At 43.2% G+C, this 19262-nt stretch overlaps 1 protein-coding gene across 12 annotated transcripts in view; it reads right to left on the bottom strand.

The window, feature by feature from the left end:
- Nucleotides 1-19262, bottom strand: part of LOC123504073 (sodium channel protein 60E-like) — a 503673-nt gene that overhangs the window by 119731 nt on the left and 364680 nt on the right. The gene's annotated exons all lie outside the window — the stretch shown is intronic.

Genomic DNA, 19262 nt, shown 5'->3' with positions numbered 1-19262 from the left:
AGGTGTCGCGTGTTTCAAGGCGCTCGTTTCTCATTTCTACTTTGTTATTCTTGTTTTTTGCCTGTGCTTTTTTCTTTCACTCGCCCTGCTAGCTTCTCCCTTCCCTCCCTTGACACTTCACATTCGCCTCATCTATTTTCGTTCGTTTTCTTTACGAGTACATACGATACGAGCACCTCTGTGGACTGTGCAGACTGTCTTTTTCTTGGCACCTGTTTGAGCACATACCTTCGTTCGCGTGCTTGCAAGCCTTTACTTTCTTCTTCATGATGGAGTCTGCGTCAACAGATAAGGGTAGATGAGAAGGTGGAACTGTACTCAAATGTCAGCTAAGACTTCATGTGCGCAGCAACTGGCTATCGGAGAGTGCTTTGCTAGTTGCTTGAAGGAAGGGAAGGGAGGGAGCTGGTGGTGGTACTCTTGAAATAAAGCACCAGCGAAGGGTAAAAAAAAGGGAACTGTACTCAAATATTCGTTAAGATTTCATGTGCTGCGGTAACTGGCTGTTGGAGAGTGCTTTGTTAGTTGCTTAAAGGAAGAGAGCTGGTGGTGGTACTCGTGAAATAATAATAAATAGTAATAAAAAAAAAAGGAACTGTACTCAAATATCTGCTAAGACTTCATGTGCTGCGGCAACTAGCTACTGGAGAGTGCTTTGCTAGTTGCTCGAAGGAAGGGAAGGAAGGGAGCTGGTGGTGGTACTCGTGAAATAGAGCACTGGGGAAGGGTAAAAAAAAAAAAAAAGAATTGTACTAAAAATATCCGCTAAGACTTCATGTGCTGCGTCAACTAGCTATAGGAGAGTGGCAGTGGTTGATTGAAGGAAGGGTGAGTGAAAAGAGGTCTTTTTCCCCTTCACTTCTTCAGCTGGTGGTGGTACATATGAAATGAAGCACCAGTGAAGGGTGAAAAAATGAGGCAGAACTATACTCAAATATCTTTTAAGACTTTTTAGTTGCCTGAAGGATGGGTGGGTAAGTAGTGGTCGTCTTCTTCCCTTCATTCCCTCAGCTGGTGGTCCTACTCATGAAACACAGCACACACAAACACCATTGAAGGGTGAAAAAAAAAGAGCGAAATACTAAAATGACACAGCTCAATAAATCATTTCAAAATACTAGGATTTGAGCAACATTTGACATTTATTTTTAGAGCAGAAAATATCCTATCCCCAAATCGTTAAATACGTTAAAATAATGACTGAAGCTTAACGAAACTCTATGATCCCCCGGTGCGCATTTGTCAATTATGAACGCTAAAAATAGGAAAAAAAATGTGAAAAACCAGCCAAGTAAGAAAATAAGAAAGGAGAAGGAGAGGGAAAGAAGGAAAACGAGAAAGAGGATGAGGATGAGGAGGAGGAGGACAGGGTTGAAGAAAGAGAAAAAAAAAAAAAAAAAAAAACAGGCGAACAAAGAATTATGAGAAAGAAGAATAAAAAGAAGATTTATAATGGTCATGAGGGAGCAGGCTGAGAATGGTCGGGATGAAGAGAAAGATGAGAGATAGGATGGTGAGGAGGAAGATTGTGAGGATCGTAAGGAGGGAAAGGAGAAAGAGGAAGAGGATGAGAGGCAAGGGAAGGAGGAGGGAAAAGAAAGTTAGAAAGAATTCTTCCATGCACCTCTTTAAAGATACAGTATATTAGAAGTTAAAGGGTTCAGGATAATCTCACGGTCGACAAGTAAAGTCAGGATAACGTAAAACCTGAACTGCAATGCTAATCCTGTGTGTGTGTGTGTGTGTGTGTGTGTGTGTGTGTGTGTGTGTGTGTGTGTGTGTGTGTGTGTGTGTGTGTGTGTGTGTGTGTGTGTGTAAAATAATGTAAAGTAAGGTAAAGTAAAGTAAAGTAAAGTAAAGTGTGTGTGTGTGTGTGTGTGTGTGTGTGTGTGTGTGTGTGTGTGTGTGTGTGTGTTTAAGCCCCACAATGGAAGTCACTCCAGACGAAGTTGATGTATCAGTCTTTTTTTTTTTAAGTAAGAGAGGAAAGCTGGTCAAGGGTAAAATAAAATGAAAAACATGGCCCACTTAGTTGCTAGTCCCCTTGCAGGTCCGAGAGAGTAAGCTAAAAGAAAAAATTGATAAATGTCTTGAAGCCTCTCTTAACCCCTTCAATGCTGGAACACATTTTTACTTTGAAATTTGTGTAAGATTAGACCCGTTTATTGACATTAGGAAGGGTCTATGGAGGTCAGAAGGTTAATGGTCCATTCTTCACTATTCGAATCCCCCCATATATCTTTCTGCAGCTGTGTAAAATCACAAAATAATAAGCAGAATAAATATGGAAATACGTCATGGTACTCAAGGGGTTAAATGAAGTTAAGTCATAAGGAGTTGGAAATACAGAAACAGGTCATTGGAATCTTGGTAGCAATTCTTTGGTTGAGGGCTGTACTTTGATAGATGGTTATTACACCACTACTTTCCCTTCAAGGCTGGGGGATCATCTTCCACCAGCTTTATCTAACTTTTTTCCACCCCTTGCTATATTCATTTCCTTTATGTGACCATAACTCAGCGGCACAGTGTCTCCCATTTCTTTATCGAATGACTCTCGGAAATCCCATCTTTGGTGTACTATCTTATCTGCCTAAGCTCATGTTGTGCATCTATCGTCACTCATAAGCCTAATTTTCATCTGACACCAATGGACTTTTCTGTTAACGCCATTTTTCAATCTTGTCCTTCCTTACGCGTTCCTCCATCCTCATATTTCATAACTTCCACTGTCTCAGCTTTTCCTTCTCTCGCATTACTACCTCCGATAACACTGTGATTGGGAAAGGCGTCAAGACAGCACCTTGCAGCTACAGGCCGTGAACAAGCGCCATCAGACCGCCGATGTGTGGCCTGGCCCTTAGCTCTGCGGGTGAGGTACACGCGTGGATCCAATCAGAAGAACCCTCACGTGGGTCTGCTCCCCAGCCACACCCTTCACCACGCCAGGGACTAACAAGCAAGTCGCAAATCTGCCTCTCCACCCTTTCCGTTCCTCTGCACCGCTTCCTTTCCTGTGCCCTGTTACATTCGCCTCAATTTCCCCAAGACTGCTTTCTCCATTTCATCTGAACGATCAATACAAGGAGCAATTACTGTCTGAGGCTGTTTTATTAATCGAGGCTTACATGACGGACTGAATGATCGGCACTGTGTAGTTGAAATCTTAATTATAAATCCATAAAGGCGTTCACTGTATGCTGGAATAGAATATATAGATCCTTTGATTATGTTTGCTTGGTTTCCTTAACATGTCTGCTCGGGGTCTGCTGGATAATGTGGATGATTAGCCAAACTGCTGCTTGTTAAGATGCAGTGTGCTCGCCTACACAAAGACTCAAATAGTTAAAAATAGCATCAATCTAAATAAATTGAGCGGTGGATAGTGATTACAATAGTCATATTTTGGGAAACGCGCCAACACACACACACACACACACACACACACACACACACACACACACACACACACACACACACACACTTTAATTCAAAACATGCTAAAACGCCTTTCTTTTCATGTGAGTACTTTTATTCTTCTGTTTCCCCCCAAGAGAAATAAACAGCAGGCTCGCGTTCCGCCACATACAACGACACTCGGGCGCAGTTGGTGAGTCGCGTCCTGCAGGTCGTTGTCATAAGCACATAAAACATCTCGCCAAGTGGCTGTAAAGGTTGTGTCAAGGGCTAACATTTGCCGGTACGGTCGTGTAGAATCTGTTACACGAACTGCGGCGCTTAATAGTGGTTACAGCTCGCTTGTGGGCCCAGGGAAGGAAGGCGTAAAAATAACACGAACATACCAGATCTAGATTTTAATTAAATTCCGCAAATATATTATGTAAGGAAATGTAATCATACTTTTCATATCCTGCCGCCCACAACATTCGGGGGTTTTGCACATCTGTGGTGGGTGCGGGCCCTCCTAATGGTGATGGCGGCCGTGCATGGCGAGGAAGGATGCAGGGAAGATGCGGTGGGGATGCAATGGTGGTGGGGAAGGATGCAGGCATGATATGGTGGGACTGCCAGGGTGGTGAGCATGGGCAACGAGGGACAGGGTGGTGGTGTTAGATGTTGTGGGTCATGGGCTGTGGTGGGAGGGGTGGGAGGGGCTGTGAGGCAGGGCGTCGCGAGGTCCTTGAGTAAAGTTTGGACCTAACCGCAACATGACCGGCCGCAGCGAGAAGTTAGGAGGGCGATCTCCCCAATATTTTGTGATGGATGAAATTGGCGCTTGAGTGAACGATCCTGTTTTTCTTTTCGGCGAACAGAGGCTGAGAGAGACGGCGGAAATATATTGGCCTTTTTTCATACCAGCCTCCTTTCTCTGCTTTACATGTATTCTGCACCAAGCCATACCAGACCAGACTACACCAGGCCATACCAGACCAGACGAGGATACAGACCAGAGGCCAAAATAAACAGATGGGAACAAATGCATAATGCTATACGCGATTCTCCTCTCTTATCTACACAAGGCTGCATTCTCTCTTTCCCTCTCTCTCTCTCTCTCTCTCTCTCTCTGGAGCATTATAACGTTTACCTTGTCCTCCTCACCCATTGTCTCCTTGAGTGAACGCCATGCACTACACAAGCCACGCCTCCACACCGCCAGTGACACATGATATAGTCGAATGTAAGTATAAAAAGGAGCGAGAGAGAGACACTTAGCGAGAAGCGTGCTCAAGGACCGTGTCACTCAAGGGCCCAAGTGCTATCTGAGAATATCGGCCAGCGGGGGAAGGGTCTCGGTGACTCTGAGGAACCTGAGAAGGGCCCTTGAGAACGATGTCGGCGGCTTGTCTGGTGAAATTATGTGATAACCTAAGCTCTCTCCTGTCTCTTCCATCCCATCTCTTCCGTCCCTTGGCTTCCCTGACTCAGTAACTCTCTCTCTCTCTCTCTCTGTGTGTGTGTGTGTGTGTGTGTGTGTGTGTGTGTGTGTGTGTGTGTGTGTGTGTGTGTGTGTGTGTGTGTGTGTGTGTGTGTGTGTGTGTGTGTGTGTGTGTGTGTGTGTGTGTGTGTGTGTGTGTGTGTGTGTGTGTGTGTGAGATAGCCCTTAAAGGTGGTGGATAAGAGTCAACGCAGCACACCTCGTCTCATTGAAGGGAAAAAACAAAGCCTGGGATTCTTCACTCCCTCACCCTGTCCCTTTCACTCGTCCCTTTACAATGCCCAGTGAATAAGGCTTCGGTGTGGCCAGCAGATCCGTCTCCCGTGGCGTTGGGTAATACTTTTTTTTCCCTGTACCACTTGTAAGTATTAAAATGATGATGATGATGATGATGATGATGATGATGATGATGATGATCGATGTATGCACCAAAGCTTGATTAACCCCAATACAAATTCGAAAAAGAGTGAGTTTAACTGAATACATTTCGCGCTCGTGTGTGTGTGTGTGTGTGTGTGTGTGTGTGTGTGTGTGTGTGTGTGTGTGTGTGTGTGTGTGTGTGTGTGTGTGTGTGTGTGTGTGTGTGTGTGTGTGTGTGTGTGTGTGTGTGTGTGTGTGTGTAGAAGAGGAAGGGACACACAGTCTTATGAGGGTGCGTTGGGTCGTCCTTTGCAGAAAACAACGCCTGTCTCCCTTTTTCTTGTCTCTCATGCTGGAGAATCATTCCCCGTGAGTGAGGTGAGAGGAGCACAGAGGCGCACGTTAGCAGCATAATGCGTTAAGCGTCCCCCACAGTGCTGTAGCCAAAGCTCAACATCCAGCTCACTCCGGCCAAACGTTTTCCTCACTGTTACACTTGCGCGTGCTCTGCTGCTTGGGCAACAAGCGGCGGTGGTGCAGGAACCAGCAGGTAGAGCTCTTCCCCTGCGCTCCTAGCCTGCCACGGATCAATATATTCACACGAACGCAGCCCGGCCCCTCCCCTCCCCAGCCTTCATTCACGCGGCCCCAAACTCTCCTACTCCAGGTTCACTCTCGCCCCAGCCGGCGGCCGCTCCTCGGCGAGGGATGTGTAGTCCTCGACTTTACCTTTGATAAAACTTTCCAGGAATTCACAATTATAGCAGAATTCCACCTACTCATCCACCTACCTGCTCCAGCTCTCTCTCGCACACACACACACACACACACACACACACACACACACACACACACACACACACACACACACACACACATTTTACTCCACTAAAGAAGAAAGAATACGACCACGTCACTGTAACAAACACTGAATGCGCCTGTGTTTCTTTGGGCATTGTACTGGACAAGGTAGCTGGAAACGCTGAATGCGAACACCATTATTATTATTATCATTATTATTATTATTATTATTATTATTATTATTATTATTATCATTATCATTATTAGCAACAGTGGTAGTAATAGTTGTAGCACCACCGACAGAAACAATAGTAATACATGTTTATATGCTTATCATTCATGAAATACGAGAAATTCTTTAACAATACCGTACACGACACTGCTTGTATACTTAGGCAGACTTGGATGCACACACGAGTATCCTACTGTGCTACAAGAAGTTAGTGAGTCGTGCCTTATAGTGCTCAGCGTTATTTCCTAGAAGTCTTGCTACAGGGAGGAGTTGCTATTGGGGGTGGGATGGGTGGGTGTGAGAGACGAAGGAGACGGGAGGGAGGGAAGGAGGAAGGAAAAACGGAAGGAAGTAAAGACTTGACAAAGAGCGGGGAGACAATGGAGGAGGTTACAATAGCCAGTCATGCTGAACTACATGGGGCGAATTAAACTGCTGAGAACAAGAGGTTTCTGCAACAAAGGAAAAAAAAGTTAATTTATTGCATGTGATACTATTGCTACTGCTACTACTACTACTACTACTACTACTACTGCAGATGATATAAATGAAAATATTTGGTTGTTGTAGTACTAGTGGATGGAGAAGGAGATGAAGAGGAGGAGGAGGAGACGGAGATGGAGGGAGAGGAGAAGGAGAAGGAGATGGAGGAAAAGGAGGAGGAGGAGGAGGAGGAGGAGGAGGAGGAGGAGGAGGAGGAGGAGGAGGAGGAGGAGGAGGAGGAGGAGGAGGAGGAGGAGGAGAATGAGAAGGAGAAGGAGGAAGGTTAAATATAAACACTCTTTGCCTGAAAGATATCTGTCGGCCATACAGTGCAAAACTATCTGCATACTCGTACATTCACTCCTGGACTCTCTATCTACCTTGTTTATGTGGGAGTTTATTCGGATTCTTTTTTATTTCTCATCTCTTTTGCAAGGATACGCTGAGAATTTCCATGATTTTCTTCTCACATTCCTACCACCACCGTGAACAGTTCTAGAGTGGAATCTGAATGAAAGTTTAACCCCTTCAGAACCATGACGAGTTTCTATATTCATTCTGCTTAATATCTTATAATTTTCACACTGCTTCAGAAATTCATGTGTGGGATTTAAATAGTGAAGACTGTGGCCATTAATCTTCTGACCTCCTTAGACCCTTCCTAATGTCAATAAAAGGGTCTAATCGTACACAAATCTCAAGGTAAAGATGTGTCCCAGTATTGAAGGGGTTAAGGACGGAGGAAAGAAGCTGGTGGCCAATGAGCGAGTGAAATTTTTGGATATCCTGAGGGTTATGGCTGCTGGACTTGTTTGTTTGAAATATCCCTTAGGGTTTAGAATCACTACTATGTCAAGGAAGAGAGGAGCGTGCAGGGTCAAGGCAGCACTATGGGTCAGGAAACTTTGCTCAAACAAAAATGATCTAAGCACAAAAAAAAAAAAAAAAAAACTGTCGATGTTTTCGTTTTTAGTAAAGCTTAGTTCATGTTAAACTATTAGGATAATTTTTCATAATATGGGCATTTGACTCGTGCTATCTAAGATTGCATTCAGGGACTAAACACACACGCAGGCAAACATGCAGACGTCTGGGAAGCAACAAATGAGCCCCCAGATCAGGAGGCACCACTACTCCATCCTTCACTGTCACCATCCACCCGCCATCCCTCTCCGTCAGCGCCTGAAACATGAGAGTAGACTCGCTCTCTCACGTTCATCGTTATGGCCTCAGAGGAAGCAACATCACACCCGAGTCTTTACCAGTGACTCCAAAACAACCTTTGCCCTTCAACACCTTGAACGTCAACGTGTTTCAAAGACTAAGATTTCAATACAACTTCTGAGACATCTGTCGTATTTTTCTTTCCTTCGTCACACTCACAACACGCCAACACAACCATTTGAAAACCTCTGTGGGGACACTGTGACCTTTAAGAATTTCAGTGTAGAAAAGTAGGAGAGGTTGATTTTACTATGTGGTTTCTAGCTTCGTCGAAACCCTGCCCGTGCAAGCTGAGGACTCTGGAGGGACGTATGAGAGGCGAGGAAAGAACGGGGTCATATGGAGCAGTGAAAAGAGTCAGGGATGTGTTTGAAATGAGTAAGAGCTTGAAAAAGCGGCAGGGTGAGGCGAGAAGCTGGCGGGGATGATGGCGAGAGCTGGAGGAGTGGTCTGGGGCAGCTGATGGGACGGGAAGTGTGCCGAGGGTTGGGAGATGGGTGAGGCTGGAGGTGGTGAAGTGGAATGGAGTGGAGTGGAGTGGAGAGTCCAGGATGTTGTAAAGAAAAAAAGAAAAGACTGGTAGGTAACGAGCAGCAAGGTGGACGCACACGAGGTAAGCCTGGAGAGGAGCAGAAAACTTAATCTTAACCCCCTCAATACCATAATGCGTTTCCATATTCATTCTGCTTACTACTCGGTGATTTTATACAGCTTCACAAACTCATGTTGGGGAGTGAAATAGTGAAGACTGTGGCCATTAACCCTTCTGACCTCCATATAATCTTCGTAATGTAAATAAAATGGTCTAATCGTACACAAATCTCAAGGTAAAAATGTGTCCCAGTACTGAAGGGTTTAAGATGAGTACGATGTGGTATCTAACATGACCAAGCTGCGGAAAGAAAGAAGATAAAGAAAAAGAAAACATGAACTACCGTCTTAGGTTACCTCATTTCCATTTCGTACAGTTAAGATGACCAAAAATTACTGGAATACTGAAAGAATGACATGACACATTAAATACAGTGAGAAAAGTGCCGAAGGATGAAGAGACTATCCGCTTAGACGCTTTCCACTGGGCGAAGGTTGTGATTAAGTTCCAAGAAAATATAAACTGCTTCGTCAGGCCCTCCTCGTCCCTCCATCCTTACTCCCCTCACCATACCAATAAAAAAGGAACAGAGAAGATTTTTTGAAACGCGTGCGATCAATTTAGTCTCCACGGTGTCTCGATACTTCTCTCTCCCAGGAGCAGGTCATTAAGGGAGATGTTCCAAAGTTTGCCACTGAAACGGAAGGAGTGAAGATACTATTTAACTCCTCCGCAACACTATAAACATGAATGAGAGTGTGCGTTGAAGGTACAGAAGCTCAGAAGAAGCATGTAGTTGGCAAATTTATATATTGTTTAACTCCTGCAGCAATGCTATAAACATGGATTTTAGCCCCTTCAGTACCATGGAAAACAACAACTTAATTATAACCCCTTCAGTACCATGTTGCGTTTCCATATTCATTCTACTTACTATTCGGTGATTTCATACAGCTTCAGAAACTCACGTGGTGGATTAAAAGAGTGAAGACTGTGGCCATTAATCTTCTGACCTCCATAAGTGTGAAGTCAGATATAGGAGGTCAGAAGAAGAGAAGGCATGTGGTTGGCAAATTTAGATACTGCTTAACTTCTTCAGTACCATGACCCGTTTCAATATTCTGCTTACTATTTGGTGATTTTATACAGCTGCAGGAACTTATGTGTGGGATTAAAATAGCTTGGCCATTAATCTTCTGACCTCCATAGACTCTTCCTAATGTCAATAAAATGGTCTAATCGTACACAAATCTGAAGGTAAAAGTGCGTTCCAGTACTGAAGAGATTAATTCCTGCGCAATGCTATAAACATGAATGAGAGTAAGCTTAATGTCAGTTACAAGACGTCAGAAGAAGAGAAGGTATGTAGTTGGCAAATAGAGAGAGGATGAAGTTGTCTTTTTTTTTTTTTTCATGCAAGAATGAAAGCCGGCCAAGGGCAAAAAAAAAAAAAAAAAAAAAAAAAGGCCCACTTGATTGCCAGTTCCCTTAAAGATCAAATAGGGTTAGCCAAAAGTCCGGGACAAATGTCTTGAAACCTCCCTCTTAAAAGAAGCCACGTCGTAGGAAGATGGAAATACAGAAGCAAGCAGGGAGTTCCAGAGTTTACCGAGAAAGGTATGAATGATTGAGGGTACTGGTTAACTCTTGCATTAGAGAGTTGGACAGAATAGAGGAGAGGAAGAAGAAAGCCTTGTTTGCACCACACAGGTAGAGAAATAGCGAAGATTAGTGATTCCAAAGCATCTATTCACCCTGCTAATAGGCTCAAGTGATTATGTTTTTATTCTTATAGTTATAAATATTGATTATAAGAGCAAATGCAGAATTTTATGAATATCGGCACGCAAACTTTTCATCGCTTTGTATATTTTTAGCTTCCTATTTACCAAGCCTTTCTTTTACCATCCATGTCTTTTTTTGCATATCTTTCAGAGGTAATTAAATTTCCTCTTATCGCAACGCTATTGTGTGATTTTAATATTCTATTTAGCGAACTATTTTTACATACCTAAACAAATTTTTTAGTCTTTCAAAACACCTTAATAAATTTCCTTCTTTTTAGAGACTTTTGCGTGTGTGATTAACCCCTTCAGTACCAAGACGCATTTTCATATTCATTTTTTTTACTATTTAGTGATATCATACAGCTTCAAGAACTTATGTGGGGATTAAATCAGTGAAGACTCTGGTTGTTAATCTTCTGATCTCCATAAACCCTGCCTAATGTCAATAAAATGATCTAATTGTACACAAATCTTAAGGTAAAAATGTGTCCCAGTATTGTATGGTTTTGACATACTATTTAGCGAGATATTTTTATGTACCTACACAAATTTTATAGTCTCTCAAAACACTTTCATAAATTTCCTTCTTTTGAGAGACTTGCTATATATTTTTTTACGTATGTGATTAAAGTAGTTTTTCTCCCCTTGCCTGCTCTCATCCCTTTCCCTCACTCGGTATTCCTACCCTTCTGCAGCATCCCTGTCTTCCTCTTTGTAAGCTCCCATCGCGCCCTCGACCCTTACTTCCCTGGGCGCCAACACTCCGGCCTTCCTATTTCCTCTGGCACACTTTTCCTCCCTTATCTCTCTTACTCATTCCTTTTTATATTCCCTATTTTTCGCCGTTTCCGTCATTTCCAATTTCCCTGCCGTCAGCACTAGCAGAACACACACACGCACGCACACACACACACACACACACACACACACACACACACACGGAAAGGAGACATACGAATACTTAGAGATAAGGTACACAGGTATGAATAGACACACGCACTCACACACACACACACACACACACACACACACACACACACACACACACACACACACACACACACACGAGGCAAGCACAGTCCGGATGGTGGTCTTCCCGCACGCCATCCAACGTGAAGGGGAAGCTCAGTTCTTTCTGGGATCGAGTTCGCTTTCTTACCGAACTTGGTAAAGGAATATGCAAATTTCATCAAGAGGAAGATTCAGGCGGAGAAAACGAGTATTTTTAGAGTTATTATCATTTTTGATTATGGTTTTTATTGTTATTATTATTATTATTGTTATTATTATTATTATTATTATTATTATTATTATTATTATCATTGATATTATTATTATTATTTTTATTATTTCTATTATTATCATTATTATTGTTATTGTTATTATTATTATTATTAGTAGTAGTAGTGATAGAAGTAGCAACAATAGTAGTAGCAGCAGTGTTTAAGTAATTATTACCATTACTACTACTACTACTACTACTATTATCATTACTACTACTACTACTACTACTACTACTACTACTACTACTACATACTACTGCTACTACTACTACTACTTCTACTACAACCACCACCACCACCACCACTACTACTACTACTACTACTACTACTACTACTACTACTTTAATACCATCACCTCCACAATTGCTAACACCACCATCACCACCACCACCACCAGCACTAAAACTCATTCAGATGGTGATGAACTGTATACCGCATGAGTGTGTCAGCTGAGCACCACAAAGCTGCGGGTATAACACATGCGTTTTCATTTGATTGACTAATTTGCGTCACGATTAAAAACAATTTGACAGGAGGAGTGACGGCGCTTTCCTCCACAAGAAAAATACGTTCTATCTTTTATGGGTAGGTGGAGGGGTGGAGGAGAGGCTGTAGGAGTGGAGAGGGGGAAGGTACTAGGAGTGGATCGTAAAGGGAAGGTGGGACAAAATGGTAGAGACAAGTTACGATTTTTCCCCGTGAGTTTATCCTCCCTGAGAAAAAAAAAGGAAAGCTCACCTAATTACATTAACTTTTGTAAACACTTTTAAACACTTTTCAATTACCATTATCACTCCTTGTTTGCTAATCAACGCACCAGCGGACCAAATGATTGTCTGATATTTCCTTTATTCAGATGTTTCTTCTTGGAATGTCCACTTCGATGCCTTCCTTCCTTCCTTCCTTCCTTCCTTTTTTCATTCTTTGCTCCTTCACCTCCTTCCTTCCTCTCCTCCTTTGTGCCTTTCTCTTTCCCTTACTTCCTTAATCATAACTTTTTTCCCTTTTTCATTCGCTCACAGACACAAACACACACACACACACACACACACACACACACACACACACACACACACACACACACACACACACTTCCTATTTTCCAAAGTTTTGTCATCATCATACATCTCTCCGTTCCTCCATTTTCTATGTCCAGAGTCTCCATAAAAAATGTAGTAGGTTGCTGAATGCTGTGAATGCGAGAGCGAGAGAGAGAGAGAGAGAGAGAGAGAGAGAGAGAGAGAGAGAGAGAGAGAGAGAGAGAGAGAGAGAGAGAGAGAGAGAGAGAGAGAGAGAGAGAGAGAGAGAGAGAGAGAGAGAGAGAGAGAGAGAGAGAGAGAGAGAGACGAGGCCTTATGGGAGCAAGGCAGGTAGAGTGTACGGAAGGATTAAGGAAGAGTGGTAATTGAGCTGACGCAGAGTGAGGTGGGAGACAACCAGAATGTTGAGGCAGGTTATTGGAAGTGAGCTGGGTGGAGTGGCACTATTTTAGGCGAGACTGGCGGAGGAGGAAGTGGTGAAGGTGAGGCGTCTGGTGGGATGGAGTTGGAGGAGCAGTGAGGGGGTAGGGAGGGACAACCAGATAAATAGGTACAGGGAAAGACGCGTTAAGCCGGGGAGGGAGTGTGAAGAGTGGTGTTAGCGAGGGTACCTGGGAGGGAAAGCTGGCCCGATACAGATGATAGCAGGGTAACACAATTGCTAAGGCTGGGCGAGTAGGTCAGTCTGGCAAGGTGTGGGCGTTAGTATGCTCGGCAGAGGAGAGGCAAAGTGGAAAGGAGGGAATATTAAACGTGCAGGGGTTACGAGAACGCGAAAGCGTAGGAGAGGCATAAGGAAGGAGCGTGGGATTGAGGCAGGTGGGCGGGCGAGTGGGCGGGTGGTGGGGCGGGGCATTGACTGGGGGGAAGGCTACCTCACGCCCACACCATCACCCGCCTATCGACCTTGCGGACTCGGGCTCCTGCACCGCCACGACACTATTGTTCCACCACGCCCGCCGCCCGCCGCCCGCCACCACTCACCCTAATTTATCCATGAGATTGATTTCACATATATCTCTGTGGCCCCACGAAGGCCTCGCCGTGATGCACAACGGCCACTCGCACGCTGTTATGTCGTTTAGAGGCCCGTCTGGTCTGCCTTGTGGCCTCGGTGTTAAGAGGACCGTAATGCCGAATTTGGTTTGAAAAATGCTTTCCTTGTACAAGAAAAGTCGCCTAATGAAAAAAAAGTAGCCATTTTACGTAGTTTGTACATGAAAATCATTGAATTATGATGTCAAATATGAGTGACTCTGCTTCCTAAGGGACGAAACAAACAAAGCCATTAACACGAGGGTGTAATTGATGGACAAGTATACTCTCTTGACGGACTGACAGCTGCTCACAAAAAAGCGCCAACACGTCGCCTTGTGGAGCGCCGTGCTGCTGCTGCTGTCTGCCCTAGCTAGCACGAGTGATGGATCCTCTCTTTCCTTTCCCTCTTCCAAAGCCTTCCAAACTTTACCATGGATCTTAAGTAATCCAAAACACATATTTATTTGCCCAAGCAAGATCTTCGCCTATGCCAGACGTGTGGTGTCAGTTTAGAAGCCATCCACGACAAGGACAGTCCTTACTTGCCTTGCTAAGCGTGGATAGAATTATGGTTTATTTAACTAGATCTATAAAGCAACATATTTGAAGTTATACATACCTTGAAAAAGAAAGAACAAAGACAGTGTTAATGTGGAGATACATCACGTATGTCTTGTATACAGATTCTTACGTTTTCGTACAACATTCTCATCCCGCGGTCACGTGCGAGCTCCATCTGTCAGCTTCAAACGCCTCCAGCACAACACAACAATACAAAAACATGACTGATACAGACTCGGCGCGCGAAAGAGGGCTACTTGTATACTCTGCACACCTGCACTTTTTCTCCCATTGTTCCTTCCAGGCAGACTTTTACAATGGCTGTCTTTGAGATGGACGATATGCTTTTGTTAATGTGTGTGTCCCTTTAAGCATTGTTGGTACTTGGTCAACGAACCCACCGTGGTATTCACGAGGGACATGGCTCAGGTGTGGCAAACGGTATCCATTTTGAAATTGATTAAACTTTACTACTTAACGTAATTTCTCATCCAAAGCGCCACGGTGAGGAAAAATGGATCTTAACGCTCTAACTTATGAAGTGAAGAGTTACTTATTGTGGCGAAAGTTAAACCTTCAACATTAAGGCATCCATGGATAAGATAAAGTGATGCCTCACGTATACAAACTTTTGTTATCTGGTGAACATGTCCAGTCATGTATCTAATGATTGACAACACAGTCTACAGCACCCATAGCGGCCCCGCCAAGCTGGGCTGACGCCATGGCCAGAAAGTGCAGCTGATGCTCAGCCAGCTCAGCACTGGCTGTAATACACGCCTGAGGCAATTATTATTCAGGAAGGTAATTAAAGCAATACGGGTTATGCAGCAACTACGTATCCTGGGACGGAGGGCCAAGGGCATCAACACAGTACAGATGCGGCGCAACATGCAAACCTTTCTCACTATGTATGAATAAATAAATAGATAAATCTTTTATATAAATATTACTTCACGTGAAAGTTGGGTAAATGATTGGCGCCAAGAATACCGAGAGGACAGAAACATGACTGTGCGGAGACAGCGTCATCAGCAATAAAGGCACACGTTAAGAACGCCGCCTGGTCCAAGTGTCTCCTTCATTTGAGAGACAAAGCAGCACACGGCCAGCCTTCCTTCCCATCCCGCACAGCTCTCGCTAGGATCGATCACCTCTGTGGATGCACTCTTGATCCCTTCCAATTAGGATGTCGCTCAGAGAAACATAAATGACATACAAAGCTTTAACTTTCCGAGGATGGAAATGACATTGTTTGATACACTTCCAGCAGAAAACCACACAACGTTTCAAGGATTGACTGAAACTAATGAGTGCCTTTCACTTAATACTGCATTGCAAACAAACAGCAAAGAAATGACACTGAAGTATGTAGGAGTGCATATACTACAGGTTACATAGCAAAACTATGATACAGTGTAGCATTTTTTACTAACCGTTGTGGAAACTGGCGCATTAACTAATTAAAACCCCTCGAGTGTTGGCTTTGAGGTGCGATGCAAGTGTCTGGATAAAGATTTTTTGAAATAAACAATAGGTGGTGCATTCCTGCTTATGGTTAAAGATGTATGTTTAATTCATCGATGTTTATTTCATAACACGTCACACCAATAACAGTTTTTCTAGTTATCATTCATTTCAAACCAACGAGCGAACAAAAATTCCTTCCTGTGACATCCTCCGTTATTATATACAGAAGATACGTGTTTTTTAAGGCGCTACTTAAAAAAAATAGATTTATGTGGCATACAAAGGAAACAACAATTAATATAGAGGTTGTAATTACTCTCGATAACAATGAAGATACGTGTGTTTTAAGGGATTACTTTAAAACTAGATTCATATGGCATAAAAAAGGAAAAAAAAATAGAAAAGTAGTAATTACTCTAAAATATTTGTCCCTCGATAACAATGAATTCTCTCAACAAGTGTTACTCCTGCCACAGTGAGGGACGTGTTTCCATAATCCTGCTATGCTTGAACTCTTCGCTGCATCCCTTTGATCTCAATGAAAAATAAGGTGTAAACTGTAAGGGAAACACCATGAGACTTGAAATATACCGAAGAGTGTTTATGGACAGGAAATCAAAGGCTGAGTCTCCGTCACAACATCCTGGTTGTGAGAGGAGACCAAACACACTTCCAAGCACTCAGCGTCCAGCGTGTTTCATCACCTCTCACAAACCCTTTCCACTTAACCTCTTTAATACTGAGACGCATTTCTACCATGATTTTTGGGCTTGATTAGACGATTTTATTTGCATTAGGAATGGTCTATGGAGGTCAGGAGATTAATGGTCACAGTCTTTACTATTCTAATCCCTTCACATGAGTTTCTGAAGTTGTATAAAATAACCAAATAATAACCAGAATCAATATGGAAATGCGTCATGGTACTGAAGGGGTTAATACAGATGCAACAATGTGATAATCTCAGACAACGGTCACACTCCCTCTAAGTACTGGAGAAAAGAAGGAAAATATATATTATTGCTACCTTAATCTCTCAGACTGAGCCATTATACATAATTTTTCCACACGGGTGAATCTGCCACATTAGTTCCCCCTTTCCTCTCCTTCTGATTGCCCTAGTTCCTCCCTGATGTGATTTTTTGCCATTTGCCTCCACTTATTCCTGCCTCTTCTCTACCCCTTTACCCTGTCTACGTCCTTCTGCTTCCCCTCTCCTCACTCTGCGGCTAGGCACTGTGCCAATCCCCAACAGGGCCAGACACAGCGGAGACAGCCCTGGTGCCACTCTTCTTCCGTTTAACCACTATCTTCCTTCCCCTCCTCCTCCTCTTCCTCCTCCTCCTCCTCCACTTCTTGCTCCACCACCAGTCGTACTCCTACTCCACCATTACCACTATCAACATCACTGCCACTATCACTATCTCTTCAGCATCATCTTCTTTTCCTCTCCCTCTCTCTTCCTCGTTTTCTTTTTTCCCTTTTCCTCAGTTTTCTTTTCTTTTTCCCTGCCCTCTTTTCCCTTCTTGGTTGCTTTCAGGGTTCTCCTTTTTCTGTTTATCTTTCTCCTCTTTGGCGCCATATGACCCCTTGCCGCGGCGCCATTACTCGTAAATCAATCAATCAATCTTACTCTCTCCCTCTTTCCTCCTTCACCAATATCTTCTCTTTTTTTTTTTTTTTTTCTCCTCCTTCTTCGTTTTCCTTCCGTCCGTCCGTCCGTATGTCAGTACGTCCTCCTCCTCCTCCTCCTAGTCCTCTTTCATGTCGTATAAACGTTTAAAACAATTGCACTTCATGGTTATCTCGTTTAAATTAATGTTCCTACCTGTCACTTTTGTCCCTCTGTCTGTCTTTCGTCCTATCTGTCTATCTGTCTGTCTGTTTGGTGGTTTTGTCCCGTTGAGTCTGCAGTCGCGTGTATCTATACCTCACAATATATGTCTGTCTGTCACTCGGTCTGTCTGTCTCTCTACTGTGTTCCTCTACGTAAATTTGATTCCTTTTCGTTATTCTGATGGATTTAATGAATTCTACAGTACAGTGCTTATTTTTTGTTTTATTTTGTTTCTGTATTTATTTTTGTCTAAGTCAGGGTAAGAAAGTAAAGGAAGCTGCAAGAAGTTATCAGTTCGTCACCTTCGTAGTACCTCTCATCCTCATCCATAAATTGATCTAATCTTCCCAAACTCCCTGGTGAAATATGCTCGTCTTCTCTCTCTCTCTCTCTCTCTCTCTCTCTCTCTCTCTCTCTCTGCACTTTTTTTCTTCTCAACTTAAAGTAAATATCTTCATCCATTCCGACTCTGCAGACTTTCTAACTTCTCGTCGTTGGGGCGCCTTCATCTTTCCTGCATTTTTTACTTCTTTTTACTGTCCCTCAGTATTCTTATAATTCTATGCAGCGTCTCCAAATGCATTCTTATTTCCTGTCTCCTCTATCTTCCTCCCTCTTGTCATTAATCCTTGTTCCATATCTCTTTTCCTTGTATAGGGGTTAATGGAACTTCTTTCTCTGCCTGACTGTCTGCCTATCTGTCTGACTGCTTGTATTTCTCTCTCTCTCTCTCTCTCTCTCTCTCTCTCTCTCTCTCTCTCTCTCTCTCTTGCGTTGAATATTTGCCGAGTTTCATCTGTGCTTTTCAAAGACCACCAACAAGTTCCTCACCAGATTTCAGCATTTCTTTAATATTTCTATATTCCTCCCGTCTTGACTTGGTTTTCCATGGTATATATGGCTCGTATTCTCAAGCGATTCTGTGCTTCACCTTCACTCTTTCAAATGGCTTTATCTAGATTTACACGAGTTTTTAAGGTATATGTACTGTTCCAGGGGTAGATTGACACGATTTGTATATTATTAACTGGAGGAACACTCTTGAAAACCCCGCTTATCATCTATATGACCTTGGAAATAGTCGTAATGATAGAGCAAAGCGTTTTTAAGGATGCTTTTACAGTTCTAGAGGCAGAGTGACAAAATTTCTGCATTATTAACCGGAGAAACATTCTTGAAAGCCATGCTAATCATCTGCATGGCCTTGGAAAATAATCGTAGTGAGAGAGCAAAGCGCTTTTAAGGATGGATGTTTTTACAGTTCTAGAGACAGTGACAAGATTTCTACATTATTAACCAGAGAAACACTCTTGAAAACCTTGCTAATCATCTCTGTGGCCTTGGAAAATAGTCGCGGTGAGAGAGCAAAGCGATAAAGACAGTGTTATCTCCCTATATCTTTAAAATTCGCTACGAACTCTAGTGAAACATATATATACGCCTCCGTCTTTTTCTTGGACATCTGTCGTGGAATTAAAGTCTTCGTCCTCACCTTTTTATGTCAACCTTCTGCTTTTTCTCCTCGGCTCCTCGTGGAATGACGTATGAGAACTGCAAAGTTTCCGCCTCAGTTTGAGAACCTTCCCTTCCTTTCTTTCCATCCCATTCTTCTGTCTTCACTTTTGTATAAATGTTTCCTCAAACTATGAAAAAGTCT

This window comes from Portunus trituberculatus, chromosome 15, assembly GCF_017591435.1.
Source record: "Portunus trituberculatus isolate SZX2019 chromosome 15, ASM1759143v1, whole genome shotgun sequence".
Taxonomy (NCBI): domain Eukaryota; kingdom Metazoa; phylum Arthropoda; class Malacostraca; order Decapoda; family Portunidae; genus Portunus; species Portunus trituberculatus.
Note: the sequence above shows the minus strand (reverse complement) of the source record. Positions and strands in the feature narration are given on the sequence as shown.